Source organism: Tachyglossus aculeatus, chromosome 11 (genome assembly GCF_015852505.1).
Source record: "Tachyglossus aculeatus isolate mTacAcu1 chromosome 11, mTacAcu1.pri, whole genome shotgun sequence".
Taxonomy (NCBI): domain Eukaryota; kingdom Metazoa; phylum Chordata; class Mammalia; order Monotremata; family Tachyglossidae; genus Tachyglossus; species Tachyglossus aculeatus.
Window position 1 is genome coordinate 65,190,223 of NC_052076.1, and position 11,037 is coordinate 65,201,259.

At 42.3% G+C, this 11,037-nt stretch overlaps 1 non-coding gene across 1 annotated transcript; it reads left to right on the forward strand.

Moving 5' to 3' along the window:
* The first annotated feature begins 2,864 nt into the window (after nt 1–2,864).
* Nucleotides 2,865–3,002, forward strand: LOC119935370. Its single transcript, XR_005453255.1, has one exon. It is a non-coding gene; the product is annotated as a small nucleolar RNA SNORA7 (small nucleolar RNA).
* Nucleotides 3,003–11,037: the final 8,035 nt, after the last annotated feature.

Sequence of the window (11,037 nt, forward strand, 5' to 3'; positions counted from 1 at the left end):
ATTTATATTACTGTCTCCCCCATCTCTAGGCTGTAAACTCATGGTGGGAAGGGAATATGTCTGTTTATTGTTATAATATTGTAATCTCCTAAGATCTTAGTACAGTGCTCTGCGTGGGAAGCCCTCAATAAATACCAATGAATGAATGGATGGGCCAGCCACTGTACTAAGCACTAGGGTAGATTCAAGCAAGTCAGATTAGACACAGTCCCTGTCAAACATGAAGCTCACAGTCTTAATCCACATTTTACAGATGAGGTAACGGAAGCACAGAGACGTGAAGTGACTTACTCAGGGTCACACAGCAGATAAATGGTGGAGCAGGGATTAGAACCCAGGTCCTTTTCACTGCCAAGCCCTCACTCTATCCATTAGGCCATGCTGCTTACACTCATTTTTCAGTTGAGGAAATGAATGCCCAGAGAGGCTTAAGTGACTTGCCCAAGGTCATACAGCAGATCAGGGGAAGATCTTGCACTTCAACCCAGGACTTCTGACTTCCAATCCCTGTGATCCAATAGCCACCATGTAGCAAGCCCCACCGTTCAACCCTTTCACTTGACACAGTTCCTAGTCACCTACAGTGGAGACCAAGAATGACAAAACTGCAGCCCCTTACCCTGAGACCGACTCTCCATTTCAATTCTCAGCCATAGCTAATCCTATCTCCTCTTCCACTATCACGTTTGGGGAGGGTCAAGGTGATGCCCAACCGAGTTTCCGGAAACCCCTTAGAAACCGCATTTCTGAGAATTATCTCTCACAAAGAAGGTAAATTAGGACCGCTGTAACTACAGAGACTTAAGTCAAATTCCCCAGAGAGGCCCTATCCTCTAAGAAAGAATATGGAAGCTTATTTCCAGCACATAATGAAATCTTCTGGTGATATTTCTGTCATTTAGTAAAAAATGGAGAAAAGACATTTGCTTACAGTCTGTAAGTTATTTTAAATTACTGAATACCAATTCGAAATGACTTCTTCCTGACAATTTGAATATGGATAAGGGATTTTACTTATCTGCCTGACACTTCCATAAAATATCTACAGAATAGAAAGCAGACTGAGAGAGTAGCATATGTTTTCATCTCCAATATGGGATTTTTATGAAATGTAAGTACCACATCATTACAGATCTCTGGAAAATAGGTCATGATGAGTCCTAAAGAACTTAGGAGATGTAAAATTAGGTTTGAAAGAGAATTATGCTTTTCCCACCTCCCACTGTAGATTTATCGTTGAAAATAAGAACAGGCAATTCAAAAAGTCACTACCCGAAAAAAGATATACTCGCATAGTCTAATTGTGAGGTTGTGGTGTCTAGATTTCTGTAAAAATGTAGACAAAAACATGCATCAAACCAAGGAGCAAAAATTTATTTTCCATATGAAATTGGATGTCTGGGGTATTTTCTCTTTGAGGGGATAGTTACTCATCTATAGATCTGGTAGACGTGAGTATTCTCTGAATCTATACCAGCTACTTACCTGGATATTTTGGGTGTGAGACATTTGGATAATGCATAATACATGACAGAGTATATTTTCAAGGACCTGGATAATCTGGATATCTGAGTATACTATTTAAGGGCACACATTAGGTCTACCCCGTTAAAAGTTTTCTCCCACTTCAAAGTCTTATTGAAGGCACATCTCCTCCAAGAAGCCTTCCCTGAGTAAGCCTTCCTCTCCTCTTCTCCCACCCCCTTCTGCTTCACCCTGACTTGCTCCCTTCATTCGTTCTCCCTCCCATCCCCACAGAATGTATGTATATAGCTGTAATTTATTTATCTATTTATGTACATTAATAATAATTAATGATGATAATTATGATATTTGTTAAGCACTTACTATGTGCCAGGCACTGTATTAAGTGCTGGGGTGGATACAAGCCAGTCGGGTTGGATACAGTCCCTGTCCCAAGTGAGACTCATGGTCTCAATCCCTATTTTATAAGATGAGGAAACTGAGGCCCAGAGAAGTCAAGTGACTTGTCCAAGGTCATACAGCAGACAAGTAGAGGAGTCAGGATTGGAACCCAGGTCCTTCTGACTCCAGGCCCATGCCCTATCTACTATGCCGTGCGACATCTCTCTCATCCTCTAAACTATGAGCTCACTGAAGTCAGGGAATGTGTCAGTTTGTTGTTGTATTGTACTCTCCCAAGTGTTTAGTACAGCGCTTTGCACAAAGTAAGCACTCAGTAAGTGTGATTGAATGAATGAATGAATAAAATTGAAAGCCTCTTGTGAGCGCATAACATGTCGCTTTATTCTGTACTTCCCAAGTAGTTAGTAGGGTCCATTTCACCACGTGGGTGCTCAATAATAATAATAATAATAACAATAATGTTGGTATTTGTTAAGTGCTTACCATGTGCCAAGCACTGTTCTAAGCACTGGGGCAGATACAAGGTAATCAAGTTGTCCCACGTGGGACTCATAGTCTTCATCCCCATTTTGCAGATGAGGGAACTGAGGCCCAGAGATGTTAAGTGACTTGCCCAAGGTCACACAGCTAACAGGTGGTGGAGCCGGGATTAGAACCCATGACCTCTCTCTCCCCAGCCTGTGCTCTTTCCACTGAGCCATGCTGCTTCTACAACTACTATGATAAAAACTATGACTACTTCTACAACTACAATACTGTTCACCCTAAATGGGAGCTAGAAAAGCACCTCCATCACCTAAACATTGTCCCATGCTGTGGTTGCAATATCTTACCTGTGGAGACCAGGACACCCTGGGACGAGATGGGAGTTGACCTTGTCCATAAGAAAAAAAATTACTAATGGTGAAGTAGCCAAAACAAATTTGGAAATATTTTTGGCTAGCAACAAATGATTTGACCTCAGATACATCTCTCTCCCCTTCTCAGGGTCGCACCTGGAGAGTTTCCAGTACTCCATTAGTCTCGACTATGGGAGGGAAAGTCAAGCAGAGGCCTATCCATTCCATTCCTAGCTTGGACAGTGGCTAGCGAGTGGAAGGCAATGTGCTGCAAGTCAAAAGTCCCCTGTGTTGGGCAGCAGTGGCATGGGAGAGAATCTAGGGTGGAGACTCAAGTTCACTGCGCAGAAGGAGACAATGGTAAAACATTTCCATATTTTTACCAAGAAAACTCTATGGATACACTTCCAGAACGATTGCAGATGGAGGTGGGGCATTCTTGGAGAGACGCTTCCATGTTGTCACTATACATAGGAGATGACTCGACAGCATAAGACATGCTAGCTCTTAGCCGCCTGCTCAACTCATTCTGCCAGACTTCCCATCATGCGGGAAGAAGTTTTCTACCCTTTCTCAGTGTCCCTTCCTGCCTGGCTCCCTCCAGTCCTTGAAGCTGAGCTAAGAAGGGGGTGAATCTCAGACCTTTTTCTAGTTCATAAAACAACCCCCATCTGCCATGCCCCAGGACCTTCATTAGGCACTTGCCAATCTCACCATCTACATAGCTCAAAGCCCTAATTGAAAATTAGCTGCTGAAAGATGGATTGTCTTTGTCCGAGATTTTGCTTCCATCCTCATTCTCCTCATCCTCCAGACCCATGCAGCATTACCTCCAAGGCATCAAACGATTGTTTCATGATCATTAGGCAAGACTAATGATTGCCTAACTGATTTATCATACGAAGCAGTTTTTCCAGATACCTAAACTAAATGTATCCCTTTCTGATTTTAGCCAATTACTTCCTGTTTTAACACCAGGGTCCAGCATGGATAATGAATGTTTCTCAGTTCAATGTTGCAAGCAGTTTCCATCTAGGAGCTAATTAGAGATTTGCATTCGGTTAGTCCCACGTCAACCACTATTGACCGTGGTCATTCTGATCACTTGCAGAATAGTCCGTGATGAAGTTGGTGGATTTTTATGATCAGAAGAGGTAGCCAGCTAGCATCTGTGGAGTCTGGGACCATGTCAGTGTTCAAAAAAAGCTGCAAGTTTCCAATGCTCGCAACACTCTTCTTCCCTCTTTCTGTCCATCTACATATACAGTGCTTTGCACATAGTAAGCACTTAATAAATGCCATCATTATTATATGTAATCAATGGTATTCATTAAACATTTACTGTAGGTAAAGCACTGTATTTAAGCACTTGGGAGAGTACAGTACAACAGTGTTGGTAGACACATTCCCTGACCGTAATAAGCTTACAATCTAGGGAGCCAGACATTAATATATATAATTATATATTATTCACTTATATTTAATTAAATAAATGAATACATCTCTGAATAAAGTAATGATTTGATGTGGTTGCATGCCTTCCTGCTATACCTTTCTTCTTCCTACTTTCAATATCAGTAAATGATTCAAATAATCAATCAATCAACAAGACAAGTCACCCTCGTCATCCCTCTCAAGGACCTGCTGGGCCTTGTTCTTGTCTTTCCCACTTTGGGTATTTGTAAACTCGTTGTAGGCAGGGAATGTGTCTGGTCATTGTTGTACGGTACTCTCCGGAGCACCTAGTACAGTGCTCTGCACACAGTAAGCGCTCAATGAGTACGATTGAATGAATGGAGTGTCTACCATGTGCAAAGCACTGTACTGAATAGTTGGGAGAATGTACTACAATAGAGTTAGTAGACATGTTCTCGGCCCACAACAAGCTTACAGTTTAGAGGACATGCTTGCCCATGCCCTTCCCCTGACCTGAAACTCGCTCCCTCTGAGCGAGGGACAACCACAGCCACTGGACAGCTACTGAAATAATTTACAGTTAGGAGGAAGAATAATTGTGCTTGTGTATATATGGATTAGCGCTTAAATAGTACTATGTAAATAGATATGCTAATATGGGAGTCAGAGTACCTGGGTTCCAATCCTGGCTTTGTCACTTGTTTACTGTGTACCTTGGCCAAGTCCGTCATCTTTTTGTACCTCCTTCTCTGTCAAATGGCAATTCAATACTTGTTCTCCCACACACTTAGACTGTGAGCCCCAGGTGGGACCTGATTATCTTGGCTCTAACCCAGTTCTGAGTCCAGTGCTTGGCACATAGTAAGTGTTTAACAGATACCACAGTTATTGTCATTATTACTAAGTTGATAGGAAAAGATGTGGTAAAGGTGGTTCTGAGTACCTAAATACGTAACTGGTTGCGCGTGTGCTGAAGCTTTAATTGTGGGATAAGAGTCTGAGCAGAAGAGTGATTAACCAGGGAAGGCCTCCTGGAGGAATTTTACTTTCAGAAGGGCTTCAAAGAAGGGGGTTAGGAGGAGTCTGGAAGATTCGAAGCAGAGGGAGGCTTCCAAATCCCCCTGATAACCACATAGCAGGACAACAGACTGGACACTGGTGCAGGCAGCTGCTGCCATTCATTCATTCATCCATTCAATCATATTTATTGAGTGCTTACTGTTTGCAGAGCACTGTACTAAGCGCTGTCCAGGTGAGGAGTATCTGCTTGAAGCAGATGCCTATTGAGAAGCAGCAGGCCATAGTGGACAGAGCACTTGACTTGTATTGGGTCTTGGGTTTTAATCCCAGCTCTGCCACTTGTCTGCCATGTGACCTTAATCAGTTACCTCATTTATAAAATGTGGACTGAGACTGGAAGCGCCACATGGGACAGGGACTGTATCCAATCTGATTTGTTTGTATCCACCCCAGTGCTTAGTACAGTGCCTGGCACCTAGTAAGTGCTTAACAAAAGCCACAATTATTATCATTAGTATTGTGCGGAGGATGAGGCGGCAGAGGGAGATTCTTTCCCTTCCACAAAAGCCGAAGGGTTACTCTAATGCCCTCAGAAGATCTGGATGGGAGAACAGAGTTCAGTGTTTTCAGTGTCTTTAAATATTGTCCGGTGTTGCTAAAGTGTGTTGTCGCTGTTGAGGAACCAAGCAGTTTATTATGAACCGAGGACACACGAATAAATATCCAGAGTACGGGGAGAGTAAATATATTTTCTGTTTCTAGTGTGCACATCCTGAAATTATCTGTGCCTGGGTCAATAATAATAGTAATAATGATGGTACTTGTTGAGTGCTTACTATATACTAAGCACTTAAGTGCTTAACAAATATGATTTGAAAATGCTTATAAGGAGTCCATGGTGAGGACAAAGATGAGATTGTTGAAGGTAAGCCTAGTTAAGAAGACATGCAGTTTCCAGTGGTCAAACTTAGAGAAGCAGCATGCTATCATGGAGAGAGAACAACCCTGGGAGTCAGAAGGTCATGTGTTCTATTCCTGGTTCTGCCACTTGTCTGCTTTGTGACCTTGGGCTAGTCACTTTACTTCTCTGGTCCTCAGCTCTCTTATCTGTAAAATGGAGATTGAGACTATGAACCCAAGTGGGACAAGGACTGTGTCCAACTCGATATGCTTGTATCCACTTCAGCACTTAATACAGTGCCTGGCACATAGTTAGCACTTAACAAATACCATTATTATTATTATTATTATTATTATTATTATTATTAAAACCATAATCAGGGGGATGCATGGCTGGCTCAGTGGAATGAGCACGGGCTGTGGAGTCAGAGGTCATGGGTTCAAATCCCAACTCTACCACTTGTCAGCTATGTGACTTTGGGCAAGTCACTTCACTTCTCTGTGCCTCAGATACCTCATCTGTAAAATGGGGATGAAGACTGTGAGCCCACCAGGGGACAACCTGATCACCTTGTAACCTCCCTAGTGCTTAGAACAGTCCTTTGCACATAGTAAGCACTTAATAAATGCCATTATTATCATTATTATGGCTAATCCAGATTTAACGTCCTCAAGAGAACAGGCGAGTTTCGGAACCTCCTGGGAAGAAACAGGCTGTAATCTTTTCCACATGTCTAGCACTGGGTTGACCTTCACTCTCTTTCATAAGAAGACGTCAAAACTTATAACGAATCAATTTTCCCTCAGTAAATAGTTGGCCTACGACATCTGTGTTCTCACAGAAATTCATAATGGATAACAAGCCAAAGAACAGCTTATTCTCTTCCAGGAATCAGAATATCCACAAAGTGAATAATGCCCCTGGAAACGATCTAGCCTTATGTTCTGATCAAACGCCGCTCTGGCTGATCCGAATTCCAGGACACCAGCCGAGTCATCACTCCGTTAGTCTTATAAATATTGAAGATGGGGAAAGGTCAGAGCCCATGGCAGCCCACTTCATTAGGAGCCCATTTTACCAACCTAGTCACTGGTTAGATCAGATGTTCAGACCATCTGGTTTCAGAAGGTTCCTGTAAGTTGAGCCATCTGTTCCTTGTTACTTTATCATTAGGACGATTATGACAAAGGTGAACCACACACTTCCATCCATAAAACCTTGACTCCTTTCTCTGTTCCTGCCTTCCTACCCAGAATATTTCAGCTTGTGAATTACTATCATACCCATCCTCTCTCTCTCCCCCTCTTTCTCTCTCTCTGTCCCTTCCACAACACATCACCAAGAAGTTATTCAGGAAGGTGAGACTTCACAAATCAGGGGTTATAATTGTGGCAATTTTTAAGTGACTGCCATGTGCCAGGCACGGTACTAAGCATTGAGGGGGATATGAGCAAAGCTCACTGTGGGCAGGGACTATGTCTGTTTAATGAGTACATTATTGTACTCTCCCAAGCACTCAGCACTGTGCTCCACATGTAGTAAGCACTCAATAAATATGAATGGAAGAATGAATGGACTGGACACAGGGACTTTACTCTCTCAATCACTCAGTAATAAAAATAACTGTGTTAGTTGTTAAACACTTACTCTGTGCCATTCACTGTACTAAGCACAGGGGTGGATACAAACAAATCAGGTGGGACACAGTCCCCATCCCCCTTTTACAGATGAGGTAACTGAGGCACAGAGAAGTAAAGTGACTTGCCCAAGGTCACAGATCAGACAAGTGATGGAGCTGGGGTTAGAACCCATGCCCTTCTGACTATCAGTTGTGCCACGCTGCTTCTATTCTGCAATAAGTAAACGCTCAATGCATATGAGCATACTCCTCCCCTTCGTCCTATCTGGTCCTCCTGAGATTTCTCACGAAAATCACAAAGTGGGGGAACACCTTAAACTAAAAATAAATCATCATTGAATATGATTGCTTTCCTCTTGGTCAAATTTCCTCCTGGGTCGTGGCTGAACATTTCTTTTTTTGTAAAAAAAAGTTTTAAGCACCGGATGGATCATAATCTCAGACAGATTCGAGAGCCTGAAATATAGCCTGGCTCTCCATTTCCCGAGGTTCTATTTTCTTCAAGTTTGTAAAATGAAGCCCCATAAGTCAAGGCTAGTAAAATCCACGTCAGATAAACAGTAATGTTTAGAAGGCTGGAGTTGGTAACACTGTAGGGTACTCAATTGAGTAGTGCTTAGTACAGTGCTCTACACACAGTAAGTGCTCAATAAATATGATTGAATAAATGAATGAATGAGAAATAGGATACACAGCATGTTGGATGACATGATATCATCACCCTTGGCTTGGTTTGGCTGTGATAAAGCAAAATGTTGGAAAATGATGGATAAGGACTTTACCTAATGGATTTTACCTCCAGAGAAAAAGCACACTATGGGCAGAGCCAAGCCAAAGGCAGATAAAAGCTGATTTTTGTGGTAATAAATATTCCTCTTTATCTGGATTGACTATAGGTCAAGCCAACCTCTTTCTCATGCCTCCATCCCACCATTTGTTGAAGGCTCTATTTTGGATTTAACTTTTAGTTCATTTTCCAACTTTAATGCACAATTTACAGGCATGATTCATCTCTGAGGTTTGAGAAGATCCAGGAGCATACTGAAAATGAACTGATGATATCACAGTGATACACACCCACCATTTATGGACTGAGCACTGGTAATGTTAATTTTCCCAGGAATTAGAAAGGAAATAATTAATGCCACATTGAACAATCAGCTCAGGGTTGCCAACTCAAAAACAAGGGAAGGTAACATTTTCATACTATTTCTTTCAGCAACAGAAGGGCAAATTGACTAACATATCTATGCCCCAAAGTGATCACTTAGTAAGTTCCAGTGTTGGATTGAGTCTTCTCTCTGCATATTACCGTGCTGTGCTTTTGGGAGAGTACAATAGAGTTGGTAGAAATGATCCTTGCCCGTGGGGAGTTTGCAGTCTGTTGGAGGAAACAGACCTTAAAATAAATTACAGGTAGGAGAAAACAACAACCGTATAGGAACATACATGTACATAACTGCTGTAGGGATAGGTGAGTATTAAAGTGCCAGAGGGAACATTAAAACACATGCACTCCAGCTCTTATTCTTGTTTATTCCTTTCATTGCTTCATTCTCTAGACTGCAAGCTTGTAATGGGCACAGGGAACACGTCTGCTTATTCTGTTGTATTGCACTTTCCCAAGAGCTTAGTACAGAATTCTGCTAATAATAATAATAATAATAATAATAATAATGATAACAATGATAACATTTATTAAGTGCTATGTGCAAAGCACTGTTCTAGGCACTGGGGAGGTTACAAGGAGATCAGATTGTCCCACGGGGGGCTCACAGTCTTAATCCCCATTTTACAAATGAGCTAACTGAGGCACAGAGAAGTTAAGTGACTTGCCCAAAGTCACACAGCTGACAATTGGCAGAACCAGAATTTGAACCCATGACCCCTGACTACAAAGCCCATGCTCTTTCCACTGAGCCACACTGATAGTAAGTGCTCAGTAAATACCATTGATTGATTGAATGATTGATTCCAGGGGCATCATGAGTCTACATGTTTTGTTTTGTTGTCTGTCTCCCCCTTCTAGACTGTGAGCCCGTTGTTGGGTAGGGACTGTCTCTATATGTTGCCGACTTGTACTTCCCAAGCGCTTAGTACAGTGCTCTGCACACAGTAAGCACTCAATAAATACTATTGAATGAATGAATGAGTCCTGTGCTCTATGACTCAAGGTGAACCAAGCCTGGGAAGCCTCTAGACCCTAATCTCCTTGTGGGCAGGGAGTGTGTCTACCAACTCGTATTGTATTGTCTTTCCCAAGCATTTAGTACACTGATCTTTTCCTATGGTATTTGTTAAGCATTCGGTATGTGCAAGGCAGATGCAAGATAATCGTGTTAGGCACAGTCCATGTCCCACATGGTTCAAAGTCTTAATCCCCATTTTACAGATGAGATAACTGAACCACAGAGAAGTGAAATGACTTGCTCAAGGTCACACAGCAGACAAGTGGCAGATGAGGAAACTGAGGCACACAGAATTGTCCCTGCCTCTCTCCTGGATCTCCTTCCCCCTTCACAACTGACAGGCAATCACTCTCCCCACCTTCAAAACCTATTAAAGGCATATCTCCTCCATGAGGCCTTCTCTGATTAACCCCTCATTTCTTCTTCTCCCACTCCCTTCTGTCCCACCCTTGTACTGGGATTTGCACCATTTATTCAGCCCACCCTCAGCTGCACGGCACTTACATACATAGCCTTAATTTATTTATTTATATTAATATCTGTCTCCCCCTATAGACTGTAAGCTCCTTGTGGGCAGGGAACATGTCTACCAACTCTGTTGTACTGATCGCTCCCAAGTGCTCAGTACAGTGTTCTGCACACAGTAAGTGCTCAATAAATGCGATTGATTGATTGATTAAACTCCTCGAAGACAGAGACCAGGTCGTCTCCTTTCATTGCAGGCTTCCTAGCTCCTAGTACAGTGTGCTGAACACAGAAGGAGCTCAAGAAATAGTGATGATGATAATGACGATGACTCCGTTTCAGGAGACCAAGATGAGAGAAGGCAGATGCTGACTTGAGACTTCAAGTTCTTCTCCAAATCTGGGTAGATTAGTGATTTGTTTTTGTAATGTTTGTTAAGCACTTACTATGTGCCAGTCACTGTACTGAGCGCTAGGGTAGATACAAGAGAATCAGGTTGGGCATAATCCTTGTTTTATAATCCTTGTTTTATAGATCAGGTAACTGAGATACAGAGAAGTTAAGTGACTTGCCCAAGGTCACACAGCAGACAGGTGGTGGGGCCGGTATTAGAACCCAGATCTTTTTGACTCCTAGATCCATGCTCTATCCGGGACAAAAGTGGTCATTTGGTTATTAAAA